The sequence below is a fragment of the Python bivittatus genome, unplaced genomic scaffold (genome assembly GCF_059951505.1).
Source record: "Python bivittatus isolate LINGU-HERP-01145 unplaced genomic scaffold, Pbiv_v1 ctg000020_np1212, whole genome shotgun sequence".
NCBI lineage: Eukaryota > Metazoa > Chordata > Lepidosauria > Squamata > Pythonidae > Python > Python bivittatus.
This window is the reverse complement of record NW_028277030.1, coordinates 98,297,600-98,310,000: the sequence shown is the minus strand read 5'-3', so window position 1 is coordinate 98,310,000 and position 12,401 is coordinate 98,297,600. Positions and strand designations below refer to the sequence as shown.

The following is a 12,401-nucleotide window of genomic DNA, read 5'->3' as shown; positions in this document are numbered from 1 at the left end:
TGTGTTCCCCGAACACTGATACCAAGAAGCATCCTGATGGAATTCAGCAGATCTTTATTTCCCAATAATTGTTGCAAACTCAAGCTACAGTCTGCTATAAATTTAACAGTAGAATCAAGCAAAATAGCAGCCAGGGAAAGAGATATTAATTTATCTGCAATCATTTTGAAAGCCAGTACCCCTTAGGACAGTGCCTATTAATTTCTCTATGAATACAGAAGCTACTGATGATTAGCGATAGGACAGAATTCACATGAAGTATGCTACCTATGTAAATACCACTACTTGAATTCTTGCAAGCACAGTTGGGGCCAGCATCGCAATGATTTCCCTTTCTATTACAACTGGACTATCCTTGATTGTTCTCACTAGTGCAAAACATGACAATGTGCTCTTACCAGAATAGGGAACTATAAAGATAGGGCTCAGAGATATTTCTTAGTTAAAGTTTTTACTGGTTTTCTTTATATGTTAGACTTCAGTTCTTATATTACCCAGTTTCATGGACTCTTATTTCATTAACTATAACGCAATAATATGAAGGCACCTGGCACAGGTATATTAGTGGAGTCAAGTTGGTCTTGTTTTGTAGGACTATCATGGAAGACTCCTTGAAACCACATGCTAGCTAGAACACAGAAGAAGAATGGACTTTAGTTACTTATTTTTGAAATGTTTATCTTGCCTCCCTCTTCATTTGAAAAAGATCCTATAATTGTTTACTAAATACAGTACTAAAACAGTCCCCATGCTTATACAGATGTACAACTATATTTTGTCCAGCCCAAAAGGCAAAATCTTAGGAAGAGGAAGGGTGAAAAACAAAAGTTGCATAGTAGATTTTGGTGACAAAGTTCTGCTAATGATCAGTTGGGGGAGAAGCAGTCCAAGAAGAAGAGAAGCTGAAAGCTTCTGGTCTGTCAAATGACTGATGGAAGGTCTCTATCTCTAAAGCCTTATGAAATGGCTGCTGCTAAGTGACTTGATGGCGACCGGAGCCCAGTGGAACCAGTCTTTCTGCGGAGCTGATGTAGAAGTCTCCTGCTTCCCCATTCTTCCTTTCTACAGAGGATGGAATAGCTGTAGATAAAGGAAAATGTGTGATGAAGGTTGAAATGTTTTCTCAGCCAGCAGTATGCAAAAGAACCTTGGTGGGGCACAATTCACTTTGCCAAATCTGGGCAAGACAGGGTAAGAGAAAATTAGGGTAGAGGACCAGTTGAATGTAGCAACTGAGGCTTGTTGGCTGTGGCCCAGTAGTATTGTTGCTGTGGGTAGGAAGACAAGGGGCAGTACCTTCACTCTTTCTTTACTGCAAAAGACACCTCACCATCGCTGCCTCCTTTTTGGTATGTATTGGAGAAAGGCAAATATTGAACTGAAGGCAGGAGATGATTGCTGCAAAGAAGCTGATGCTGTTGGCCATGAGGTGTAGGATAGCTGTTAGGTTAGCTTGACAGAGACGCTTTCTTTTACTGAGACAAATACTCTGCATGGCACTGTAGTGTTATATCACTTCCGTGCAGGGAGAGATTGTATTCTCTTTGGACTGAGAAAGACAAACACTCCTTTGTGTTGCATTACTCTAGTGTAAGCAGATACCGCACTTGTTTTTCCTGGCTGTAAGGGGTTAATGAAATGCAACTACAGTCTCCCCAGAAATAATTTTGAATTATGATAACCTCTTTCCTGGTGATACAATTTTTTTCTTATCTTTGTCTTTTAGTGTAGCTGTAAAAATATTGTCAACAGTATAATCGTAATTCTTGTGTACTTAGAAAATACTATATAGAATACATGCAAATATGTAAACCTCCTTTTCTGAAAAAGTGATCTCTCTTCTGAAAAGGGCCCAGGTTCTTTAAGAGAGCATTGGTTAAGAGCCCCTGATATAAGAGCGAGTTTTAGCTCTAAATTGTTTGAGATTTAAGATATCATTTCCTGTTTTAAGTCACACTGATTTTTATTTCATATGTAAAAAGAGAAAGAAAGAGAGAAAAGGAAACCCCACAAAAACGTACAGCTCTTATATATTCAATTCAAGTTATACAGCTAAATTATTATTAACATTTAAGTCAGTTTATTTAACAATAAGAAAAAAGGGAAATTAAACATATAAATGAACACATGCAGCACAAATTTCTACATAGTCCCCCATTTGTGATTTCTGTGGTAAATTTGTATTCAAATATAGAAAGAAAGTTCTTCAGAACATTGAAGTTTTGACTTCAAGACAGAGCTAGGAATTATCTGAGGGTGCTCATCTGACTACATAATTTATAACCTGACTCCAGTAGCAAATCCAGCACTTTTTAAAAAATGGATTATGGGTGTGAATCTTCTGCTTCAGATTGGACAACCTTTTGCTGGAGATTGGACAACCCAAGATAGAATTCAGAAGTTTGCTTGTTTATATGGTTTGGCTGCCAATGACTGCAGTGAAACTGGTGGCAGACAATATTCATACATAACTGGTCCATGTTTCTGTATCACAGGGGCATCCGCAAGGGGTGAGCATAGTTCAAAACCCCACCCCTTTTTTTACATGTATCACATGTGCAACCAATGTAAAAAAAGGTGTGGGGTTTCGATTGCACAGTCATGACTGCCAACTTCAATTTCTCTTTCTCTCTCTCTCTCTCTCTCTCACACACACACACACACACACCACAGAGGTCCCTGGTATATGAGCCTTGTTTTAAAAGCATTGAGGTTGATTATGCTAGTGTTCTTAAACTATGCATTAACTGCTTAGGTGTAGTAGATTCAATCTTTCAGTGATGCCAGTAAACAGCAACTAATCTGACCAAATCAGTAAACAGAAAAATGAAGATTTATTTACACTGAACTGCCAAGTCTGTAGACTTCAGGGGATAAAACTATCCAATGGAAAAAATGCATGTGCCCAAGTAAAATATTAACCAGGGTGGAGCATGGCTCCAGCATCATGTGCACCTTTCACGGGGCACACTACTTCCCAGGCCTCTGCATCCATTCAGCTGTCAGAGCCAGTCCTGTGCTAGTTGTATCTTTTCCTCTTATTTCTCCTTCCTGGTCATGAGTATGAAAAGACTCGATTCTCTTCAGATTAATCTCATTCCATCTGCAAAGAAAAACAGTTTCACCCCATTTGCACCTGGGCAGATGCCAGCCATACCTTCTCCATCATGCATTAACTTGTGCTGGAAATGAATTACAGAATGCCGCTGACAAGTAGAATGCGCCTTATGCTAATTGTACAATCCCCACATAAGTATACGTGGGCAATTCCACTCCAGAAAGAAGGAAAGAAAATAGGCTGCCACTCACAAATCCTAATATCACCCTGAGGCTTCACTTCTCCAGCAGTCATTTCACCATAATATAACTGGTAGGATTATTGTAGGTAGCATTACCTCTTGTTGTAAGTGTTTCAGTGCAGTATGTGATCACTGTAATTAGAATACGGAGATGTCTGAAACAGAGATAAGGATGGCATAAGAAACACGCCTAGGAGACTTGACTCTCATTCCTTTCCCTCAAATCTATATACGTCTACTCAGAAGTAAGTCCCACTGAGTTCAGCGGGGCTTACTCCCAATTAAAAGGACTTAGGATTACAGCCTTAATGGCACATTTCTACAATCAGTGCCTTTAATTACTATGGATTATATGAAGGCAGCAGTAGATCTTATGGGAAGCTAAGTCCTGGACATCTGATCGGACCAACAAAAAAAATGTCCATCCAGAGATGTTGGGGGTGGGGGGGTCAAAGGGAATGCAAATGAAAAAGGAGCACTGTGCTCTGCCCCTTTTGTAGTGCATTATGACATCAATAAATAAATAAACAATAAATATATTAAACAGTATAAAAATATAAAGTATAAAATAAAATATTTATTTCATTCTCTGAACATTGTAATATAGTTTGAAGTGAAAGACTAATAGCAAATGGGTCCAACCTGTCTATGAGAAAAAGTGCCATAAATGCTTAATATTAGGAGAAACTCCTACGCAGAAAAAGGACGTACAAACCTTCCTCCAGTTTTTTTGTGTGCATTTTCCTATGAATGTTTCAAATATGCAGAACTGAGAAGTTAAGAATTAATTTAATTAATTACATTAGAGCAAATAAATTAATAAATTTATTAATAAATTAAATTAGAGCAGATTAGAGCAGTCTGACAATCAAACCAATTCCTTCAAAGAGCTGGTGGTCTCTCTCTCACTTTCAGCAAAGTCCAAAAGCTGTGTGCTAGAAATGCTCCTCTACTTCTGTATTTCCTAAATTAAATAAAGAATTAGAGTAAAGGCTTTATGAGGCACTGTCCCCTTTTGTGGCGTCTGGATTTAGACATTGTATGAATCATAGTTTGAACCTCTGTTTGTTTAATAAACAGTAGTGGAGTTCACAAATTTTGCTAAAATAACTTTCCACTCTAATTGTTGTTTAATGAGTCTGAAAAACAAATGAAGGCAGAAATCCACAAGAAGTAGCATCCACAAATGCTACTTCTATGATTTCACTTGAATTATTTATTCATTCATTTCTTTATTTACTAAAATTTGCATTCCCCTCTGCTCCAAAAAGTTACTAATTTAGATAATAAAAACAGAAACAATAATATGATACACAGAAATAAGTCTTTAATACTCAAAATAATAACCTAATAATGAGATTACAAAAGAAAATGCTAGTGATACATGGCATTTAACTATATCCAAATGTTGAAGGTAACTTTCCACTGGCAGTCGGTCAGTACAGGTTTCACACATGTGTCAGACTTCCCTCTCTCTCTCTCCCTCTCTCTCTTTATGTGTGTATGTCTTTCTCTCCCTTGACAGCTTATCTGTCATGATCACTCTGACATTTGTTTGGCTTTGCGTTTAATTATCTCTTGAATAGAACAAAGGTTCAGATCAGGTTGAGATAATAGGAAGTCAGTGAAGCTGATGTGTAAGAACTAATGACACCAGAAGTGTTGGTCTGTAAAAGCTGACCCTCTGGGATAAGGAACAAAGGCCAATAAGGGAGAAAGCGATTAATCAATCATCTGGGAAGCAGAAAGATGTGTACAAAGGTGTCTAGTGTTTACATCTGTATCCCACCTGGATAGCCACAAACAAAATATAGCCCACTTAAATTCCTGTGCACTGGAGCAAAGCCCCATAGGAATGCAGGAAAGCATCTGGAAATGTATCTCTAGGCATGGGGAATAAACATGGGGAAATTAATCAAGTTACAAGGCACACCAAGCCCGGGACACCATTTATGACTGATAAGAGGATAAATCATTCTTCTCAAAGAAGGAACTAGAGACCACCAACACAATCCGACCTCGTTGCAAAAGGAGCTATTGCTATGTCTAATGAATGTTGTATACTAAAAGACATTGGGAATTTCAATAGCTAAACAAAATAGCCCAAAAGGCAACAGTGTACACAAAGACCCAGATACAATTTGGCAGAAAATGTTATAGAAAAGGAGAGGGAAAAAAAGGCTTTCCTCCCATGATGCCTGTATATGCTATTTAGGAAAGCACCCAAATTGCCCAGCAGTTCAAATTTAATATGGATTCTTGGCTTTTAATATACTTTATATAGCTGTGGTATCTGGACTAACTTGAATTTCAGGTCCCAAAAGATTGGAAAGGTGTACTTTAAGGACAGTTTACTCTTTCATTTTCACAACTGGGCCCAGAAATTGTCTGAGAATCATAGAATTGGAAGGGATCTTGAAGGTCTTCCAGCTCATCCCCTGCTCAGGCCAGGAATCCTCAGATCATTCCAGACAAATGAATGTCCAACCTTTGCTTGAAAACCTCCAGTGATGGAGCATCTATGACTGCGAGAAGCAGGCTTAATCACTTAAATGGTCAGGATATTCTTTTTTATTTCATGTTTGGGTCTCCCTTGGTAAAGCTTCCAACCAGTGGTTCTTTTCCTAAACTCAGTCTACATGGAGAATAAATCCACACCCTCTATCCTGTGACAGCCCTTCAAGTATTGGAAGACTGCTATCCTATGTCCCTCTAGTACATCTACTTCTTTTAACTTTTCTTCATAGGATTTGGCCTCTGAGCCCCTCACCGTCTTTTTTGCTCTTCTCTGAACGTTTTCCAGGTCCTCAGCATCCCTCTTGTATTATGGCAACCAGAACTGGATGCAATATTTCAGGTGCAAACTGACCAGTGCAGCCTAGAACAGAACTATCACTTCCTGTAATCTCTACACTAGATCTCTGTTGATGTAGCCCAAGATTACATTGGCTCTTTTTGGAGAGGTGCAGCACATTGTTGATTCATGCTTAATTTGTGGTTATCAGGAGGCCCACAAGGACACTGCATCTACTAATTTAGTCAAATTGTCAAAAAAGAGTAAGATTTGTCTGGCATGATCTGTTTTTAACAAATCCATGCTGACTTCTAGTTATCACGTTGTTCCTTTCTAAATGCTTGCAAACCCACTGCTTGATCTTTTTTTTGGGGGGGGGGGGGAGTTCTCAGGTGCTGATTGGTCTATAGTTTCCTGAATCTATTTTCCCCCTTTTTTTACCATGCCTAGATTTGTGTGGGGGTGGGGGTGACCTTGCGGCAGGGTCTCCAAATTCTCTTCCTTTTCATGACATTCACACACCTCTTCATAGTGCTATTGATATTTGCCTTAAGAATCACATATAGAAAGCAATATCAGAGTGATAGAAATGGATATGAAGTTCTGAGGATGGATATGAAGAAAAGCTCTGAGATGGTGCCGCATAGCTGTTCTTGTGGTGGCTTCTACTAGTGCTATGTCAAAATCTGTCCTCCAATTTCCCAAATTGTGAAAGAGGACTTGATTCCTCCATCATATTTTCAAGTTGATTTAAAAATTGTTTTCATTTCTTTGGATAGTATTCTGAGTTTAACTTATCATTGTTAGATGACCATGAACATTGTGTATTTTCCTTTCTCTGTCACACATCTCTCCACTGCTCTACAGCCTCCCTATGGCCTGCCTCTCTGGATCTTATTGTAGAAGGAAAACTGAACATTTGCACAAGCATCTTGGCAAACCTGCAACTAAATTAGTACAAGAGTACCCCACTACACTTACAGAATGAAAGAATTTTTAAAGCAAATTGTCTTGCATTGGATAGAATGAGAACTAATTGAAGAAAAAAAAAAGCAGGAGAATATCAATATGATCAATAATTTAAAAATTCACCACATTTTGAAAGTAATTTCACATCCACTAAATAACAGAGGATGACTGGAGTGAAAATTATTTTTAAAATATCATAAAATAACAGACAAGAAAGAGGGTAACCTGCTGTTCAGGGCAGAAATCTAAATTAAAACACCCCTGGTGGGGCCTGTCCAAATTCAGTTTTTAAACACATCCAACAGAACGAATCACCATCTCCCTTAAAGGCTGCTCTGCCAAATTGTCATTCCTACTGAGAAGTTCTCCCCCCACCCCCAACTATTAAGCAAAACCTGCCTTCTGGTAACTTCAGAACATTATTTGATGCCCTGCATTCGGAAACAATAGACAACAGTTACCCTGCATACCTATCTCTTTGGACAAACTAAATCAACAGGCCCAGATTTCAGGGGATAATTTGTTCCTGCCAACACAACTAAATAAATGGTGGAGTAATTCTGCCTCTTTGGCAGGCATTGTCAGCTTCTGTTTGACAATCTTTTGCACTCTGGCATGTTCCAAGCATTATGAAAGCCCTGGTTTTTACTTTGGCACTGAGGACATGGTTTTGCAGCCAAAGTCGTTTGTTAATTTAACATTTTTCTTCACACTCTGTCTATTAGTGAGAAGTCTTAATGACTTTGGAAGGCGAGGAGGCCTTTGACTACCATTCAGATATGTGTGTGGGGTGCAAAGCAGCATTTAAGTCAAAGCAAGAGAAGGTTCCAGTGAAATTCTGGCAGTGGTCACTGTTCCCAGGAGGTAATTAGAGAGCTTAATATCAATGTTTCCAGTGATGACTATACATCAAAACATTCATCTTGAAGTTAAATTCCATGTAGAATGTCTTCTGATTTGATCTCTTGAATCTAAAGAATGACCATCATTTAGTATACAAAAATAAATTCAAATCCTATACTATCCTATACTTTTATATACAACCTGGCATGGCAATGGGTTGCTTAAGGGACCATTTCTCCTCTATTATATCTTTGTGTGTGTGTGTGTGTGTGCGTGTGTGCATGCCTTCAGGTCAGTGTTGACTCCTGGTGACTGCCTGGACTTGTCCCTGTAGTTTTCTTGGCAAGATTTTCAGAAATGGTTTGCCATTGCCTCCTTCCTAGGGCTGGGAGAGAGTGACTGGCTCAAGGTCACCCAGCTGGCTTTGTGCCTATGGTAGGACTAGAAGTCACAGTTTCCCAGTTTCTAGCCTGATGCCTTAACCACTATACCACACTGGCTCTCTTGTATGGCTGTTATGTCTACCTGTTTGATTATCCACCCCATGACGTCAGGCAGAAGAGGCATGCTCCAGGTTCCATCTGTTGAGGAGTGCCATTTGGCAGGGCCCAGGAAGACAGCCTTTTCTGTTGTGACGCCTGCCATTTGGAATATAATTTCCCAGAGGTTAGACTGGCCCCAACCCCTGAACCAACTGAACCTCTGCGTAATCAGTTCATCATTGCTGCTCAGAACAACAGAAGGATAGAATCATGGCAGCAAACATTCTAGCCCCATCATCATAACTGTTAGAAGGGAAGCATTTAGCCCCAAACAGCCACAGGGTCATCTGGGGCTAAACTAACGTTCCTAATTCTGCCATATTGTGCAAATAGAAAAGAGGAGGTTGTTTGCTGCTGGGGGACTTGTCAAAGATGGCTGCTCCCCATTTGACCATGATATGTGTGATTGTGTGCTGCTGATGAAGGAGAATAATTTCCCCAAGGTTGCTGAAACATAGTCACAAAGATGGAAAGGCCTGTTTCAAGTCCAACCTCCTGCTCAGTGCAAGAATCCAAATTGAACCATTCGAACAAATGGGTGTCAGGCCTCCGTTTGAACACACCCAGCTAAAGGGAGCTTACTTTCCCCAGGAATTTCACAAAGGTCATTAAGGATGATGTTACATAAAATATAATGCCAGCCTGCCCTCATGAACAGGACAGTAGGTCATGGCTAGATGGCTCATGTTATTTTTTCCATGATTACATCATTGCCCTTTTTCTATCACACATCCTCTCTCTTCTGCCCCCTCAGGAATGGGAAGCCTTATCTAAATTTAGATATTAAGAGCTATATGTGAGCCAATGGGCTGCCTAATTGAGTTTGGCTAATGTCTAACAGTTTTCCTTTTAGCCACTTTAAAAATATTAGTCTTGCCTCAAAATGGTGTGGAGGAGTGTTGAATTCTGGTCATTTTGCAAAAATGACTATCGTTTTGTGGTTCTGAAACCACAACTTTGGTTTATTCCCTTTCCATCACATGTGCAGATTTTAGTCTTATCACCTTTTCAGGGGTAGCAGCATCATACTCTGTTCTGTTCTGTTCTGTCCGTTCCACCCCACCCCACCCCACCCCACCCCATCCCACCCCACCTGGCTGTTCAAAAGGAAGCAGTGTTACAAGGTTACAGTTACTATCATTTGGTTCAACAAAGCAACCATTTTGGAAGGGCCCCTAGGACAAATAATGAATTAGACTCAAGTGTCTACCCACTGCCTATCTGGCCATTGTACCTAAGCCTCCAAAGTAGCTTGCCATTCCTTCTGACCAATCTTTTATGTGTTATTCTGAAGACATCCTCAGAATAACACAATGTGAGGTGTTTGTTGCATTTGCTCACACAGGGCAGCTGCTGTGGCCAATTCACAATGCATAGCTTTAATGACTCATTCCTAGTGATGCTTATAGGACAAACAGAGCTAATGGCTGGAGAAAGGGTGAATGGTGTTGTTGATGCTACCAGAGAAGAAATGTACAGGAAGAAGCATGTGGGAGGGTGATGAATTCTCCTTCCATCCAGGCAGCAGGTTGTTTTGGGCTGCCCCTGCCTGTTAAAATGGCAGTATCAGATTTCATATATTTCCCTTCCTGCCACCTCATTCTCATTGACTATTTCTGCTCAAAGCTGCTGGCTGACTCTTGATTCAAAAAAAGACCAGCAAACCACAGAGAGAAAAAAGGTATAACTTATGCACCAGGAGAGAGAGAGAGAGAACAAAACCAAATGAAGGTTCAGAGACAGATTTGCAATTCACCTCAGAACCTACCTTTTGGATCAGACAGAAGATTGGCTTACAGCCTTAGAATTAGACAGACTTCAGCTCAGATCCAAAAAGTGCCCTGCCTTGGTTCAGTTCTTGAAGATTTGATTGTGAAATTGGACACAAAAGGCCTTTTGAAATTATCTGCCAAACTTGTGGGCAAATTTTCCTTCCCTTTTTTAGAGTGGGAAAATTCAATTTCTCAAAAGCAGGGTTCTCCCTTAGTGACAATAACACTACTATGTAAGAAAGCCCAGTTGGAGGATTTCCCTTATTATGTCTTCTCTTGAAATTTAATTGAATAGCATGAAATTATTGCCTAATTCATGGGCATCCCATGCTATCAGGTGGATACTCAGAAATTGCCCATCCTGGATGTTTAGCAATAACAACACAAAGTAAAAGAGGGAAAGATGGAGTAGCTCCATAGTGTCTTTTGACAGGTAATACAAGGAGTCACTCATCTAGAAGCACTCTATGATTTTGTAAGTGTAATGGGAGGCTGGGTATTCCTTTCCCTCTTTCCACAAAGTTGGGGCTATGATACTATTTGCAGGATTGCCTTGTCCCTGTGCTATCTGCCCATGCCACATGCTCTAGTAGGTTGGGCACACTGTGGGTCCCTTCCCTGAAGCAATATCATCTGGTGGGATCCAGGAGGTATGCCTTTCTCATTGTCATGCCTGTCCTCTGGATGATATCCCTCTCAGGACCAACTCTGCTGGCCTTTATAGAGGTTCTAAAAACCTAGTTCTTTCCTCTGGTATTGACTGGAGTTCCTTCCTGAAGAGATCTAATATAAATTTGGGCTCCCAATTTGTTGTCTTTAACTATATTGTTTGATTGTCACTTGTATGCTCCCAGAATCACAATTGTTCAAGTTGGGCAGCCATATGAATTTCATAAAGAAATAAATAATTATTGTGGGAGAAAATTCACTATTGTATGTGAGAAAATAAAAATTGCACAAAAAAAGCACATACCATTTCCAAGAAATGCCTAAGAATCTTGTAGGGAAGGTGCAAAAACAAAAACTGAGTTTAAGGTTATTCTGGATTTTACAAATATAAACCTCTATTTTTAGATGTTAAGAAGGACCACTTTAGTTCAAAAGAAAGTCTCGTCCTTGAAAAAATTGTGTCATACAGCATTCATAGATATATGAATAGTTTTGATGATTTCAATATTATACCTTCAGAAATAACATATTGTTTCAGGTCTGTTTTGTACTTGTTATAAATAAACATGCTTTATAAAATCACTAGGGTTCTAAATTGTCATCTTTTCTTGGTGTATTCTAAGTGTGTTTAGAGAGGTGCAAATCTTTGCAGGCCAGAAGAAGCTAATGCAGTTAGGAGTTTCTGCTTATTCAGGAGAAATCTAGAAAGACAAGGAGGCTCTTCAATTCATGGTTTACTCATTAGAAAATGGGTTCTTGAAAGTTCCATTTCATGGGGAAAAGTCATGTGTAACTTTCATGCAACATATCCTAGTGAAAACCTGCCAGGTAATTTTTCTCCGCTCTTATTGCATCCTCAGATTGTCGCCCTGCAGCCCTGTTTAGGGTCACCCGGGCCCTCCTGGGAAAAGGGGGGGGGGCGGAGGACTACTTGCAGGGTCATGCAGAGGAATTTGCTGAACACCTGATGGATAAAATTGCTCAGATCCGCTCTCAGTTGGAAGCCAAGCATGGAGTAGGTCCAGAAAAGTTGCCCAGGGAGCGTTCTTGCCCAGTTATCTGGGAACAGTTTGATCCTGTTGTCCCTGAGGAAGTGGACAGGGTCCTCGGGGCTGTCAGTGCGACCACCTGTGATTTAGATCCGTGTCCCTCCTGGTTAGTTAGATCTACCAAGGAGGTGACCTTAGGGTGGGTCCTGGCGGTGGTTAATTCATCCTTGCAGGAGGGGGTGTTCCTGAAGCCTTTCAAAGAGGCTTTGGTCCGCCCTCTCCTCAAGAAACCATCGCTAGACCCCACCCTCCTGGACAATTTTCGTCCAGTCTCCCACCTCCCCTTTTTAGGGAAAGTGGTAGAAAAGGTGGTCACGCAGCAGCTTCAGAGGATCCTGGAGGAAATGGATTATCTGGACCCCTATCAGTCAGGATTCAGGCCTGGTTATGGGACAGAAACAGCATTGGTCGCACTTTTAGATGATCTCTGGCGAGAGCGGGGTGGGGGGAGTGCATCCATCCTT

At 40.3% G+C, this 12,401-nt stretch overlaps 1 long non-coding RNA gene across 1 annotated transcript in view; it reads right to left on the bottom strand.

The window, feature by feature from the left end:
- Window positions 1-1,966: 1,966 nt before the first annotated feature.
- LOC112540620 (uncharacterized) overlaps window positions 1,967-12,401 on the bottom strand; it is a 34,058-nt gene continuing 23,623 nt past the window's right edge. The window contains exons 2-3 of the long non-coding RNA XR_003084697.2: window positions 3,396-3,454; window positions 1,967-3,103 (exon numbers count right to left, since the gene is read on the bottom strand). This is a non-coding gene — a long non-coding RNA (uncharacterized LOC112540620). The remainder of the gene's footprint in view (window positions 3,104-3,395; window positions 3,455-12,401) is intronic.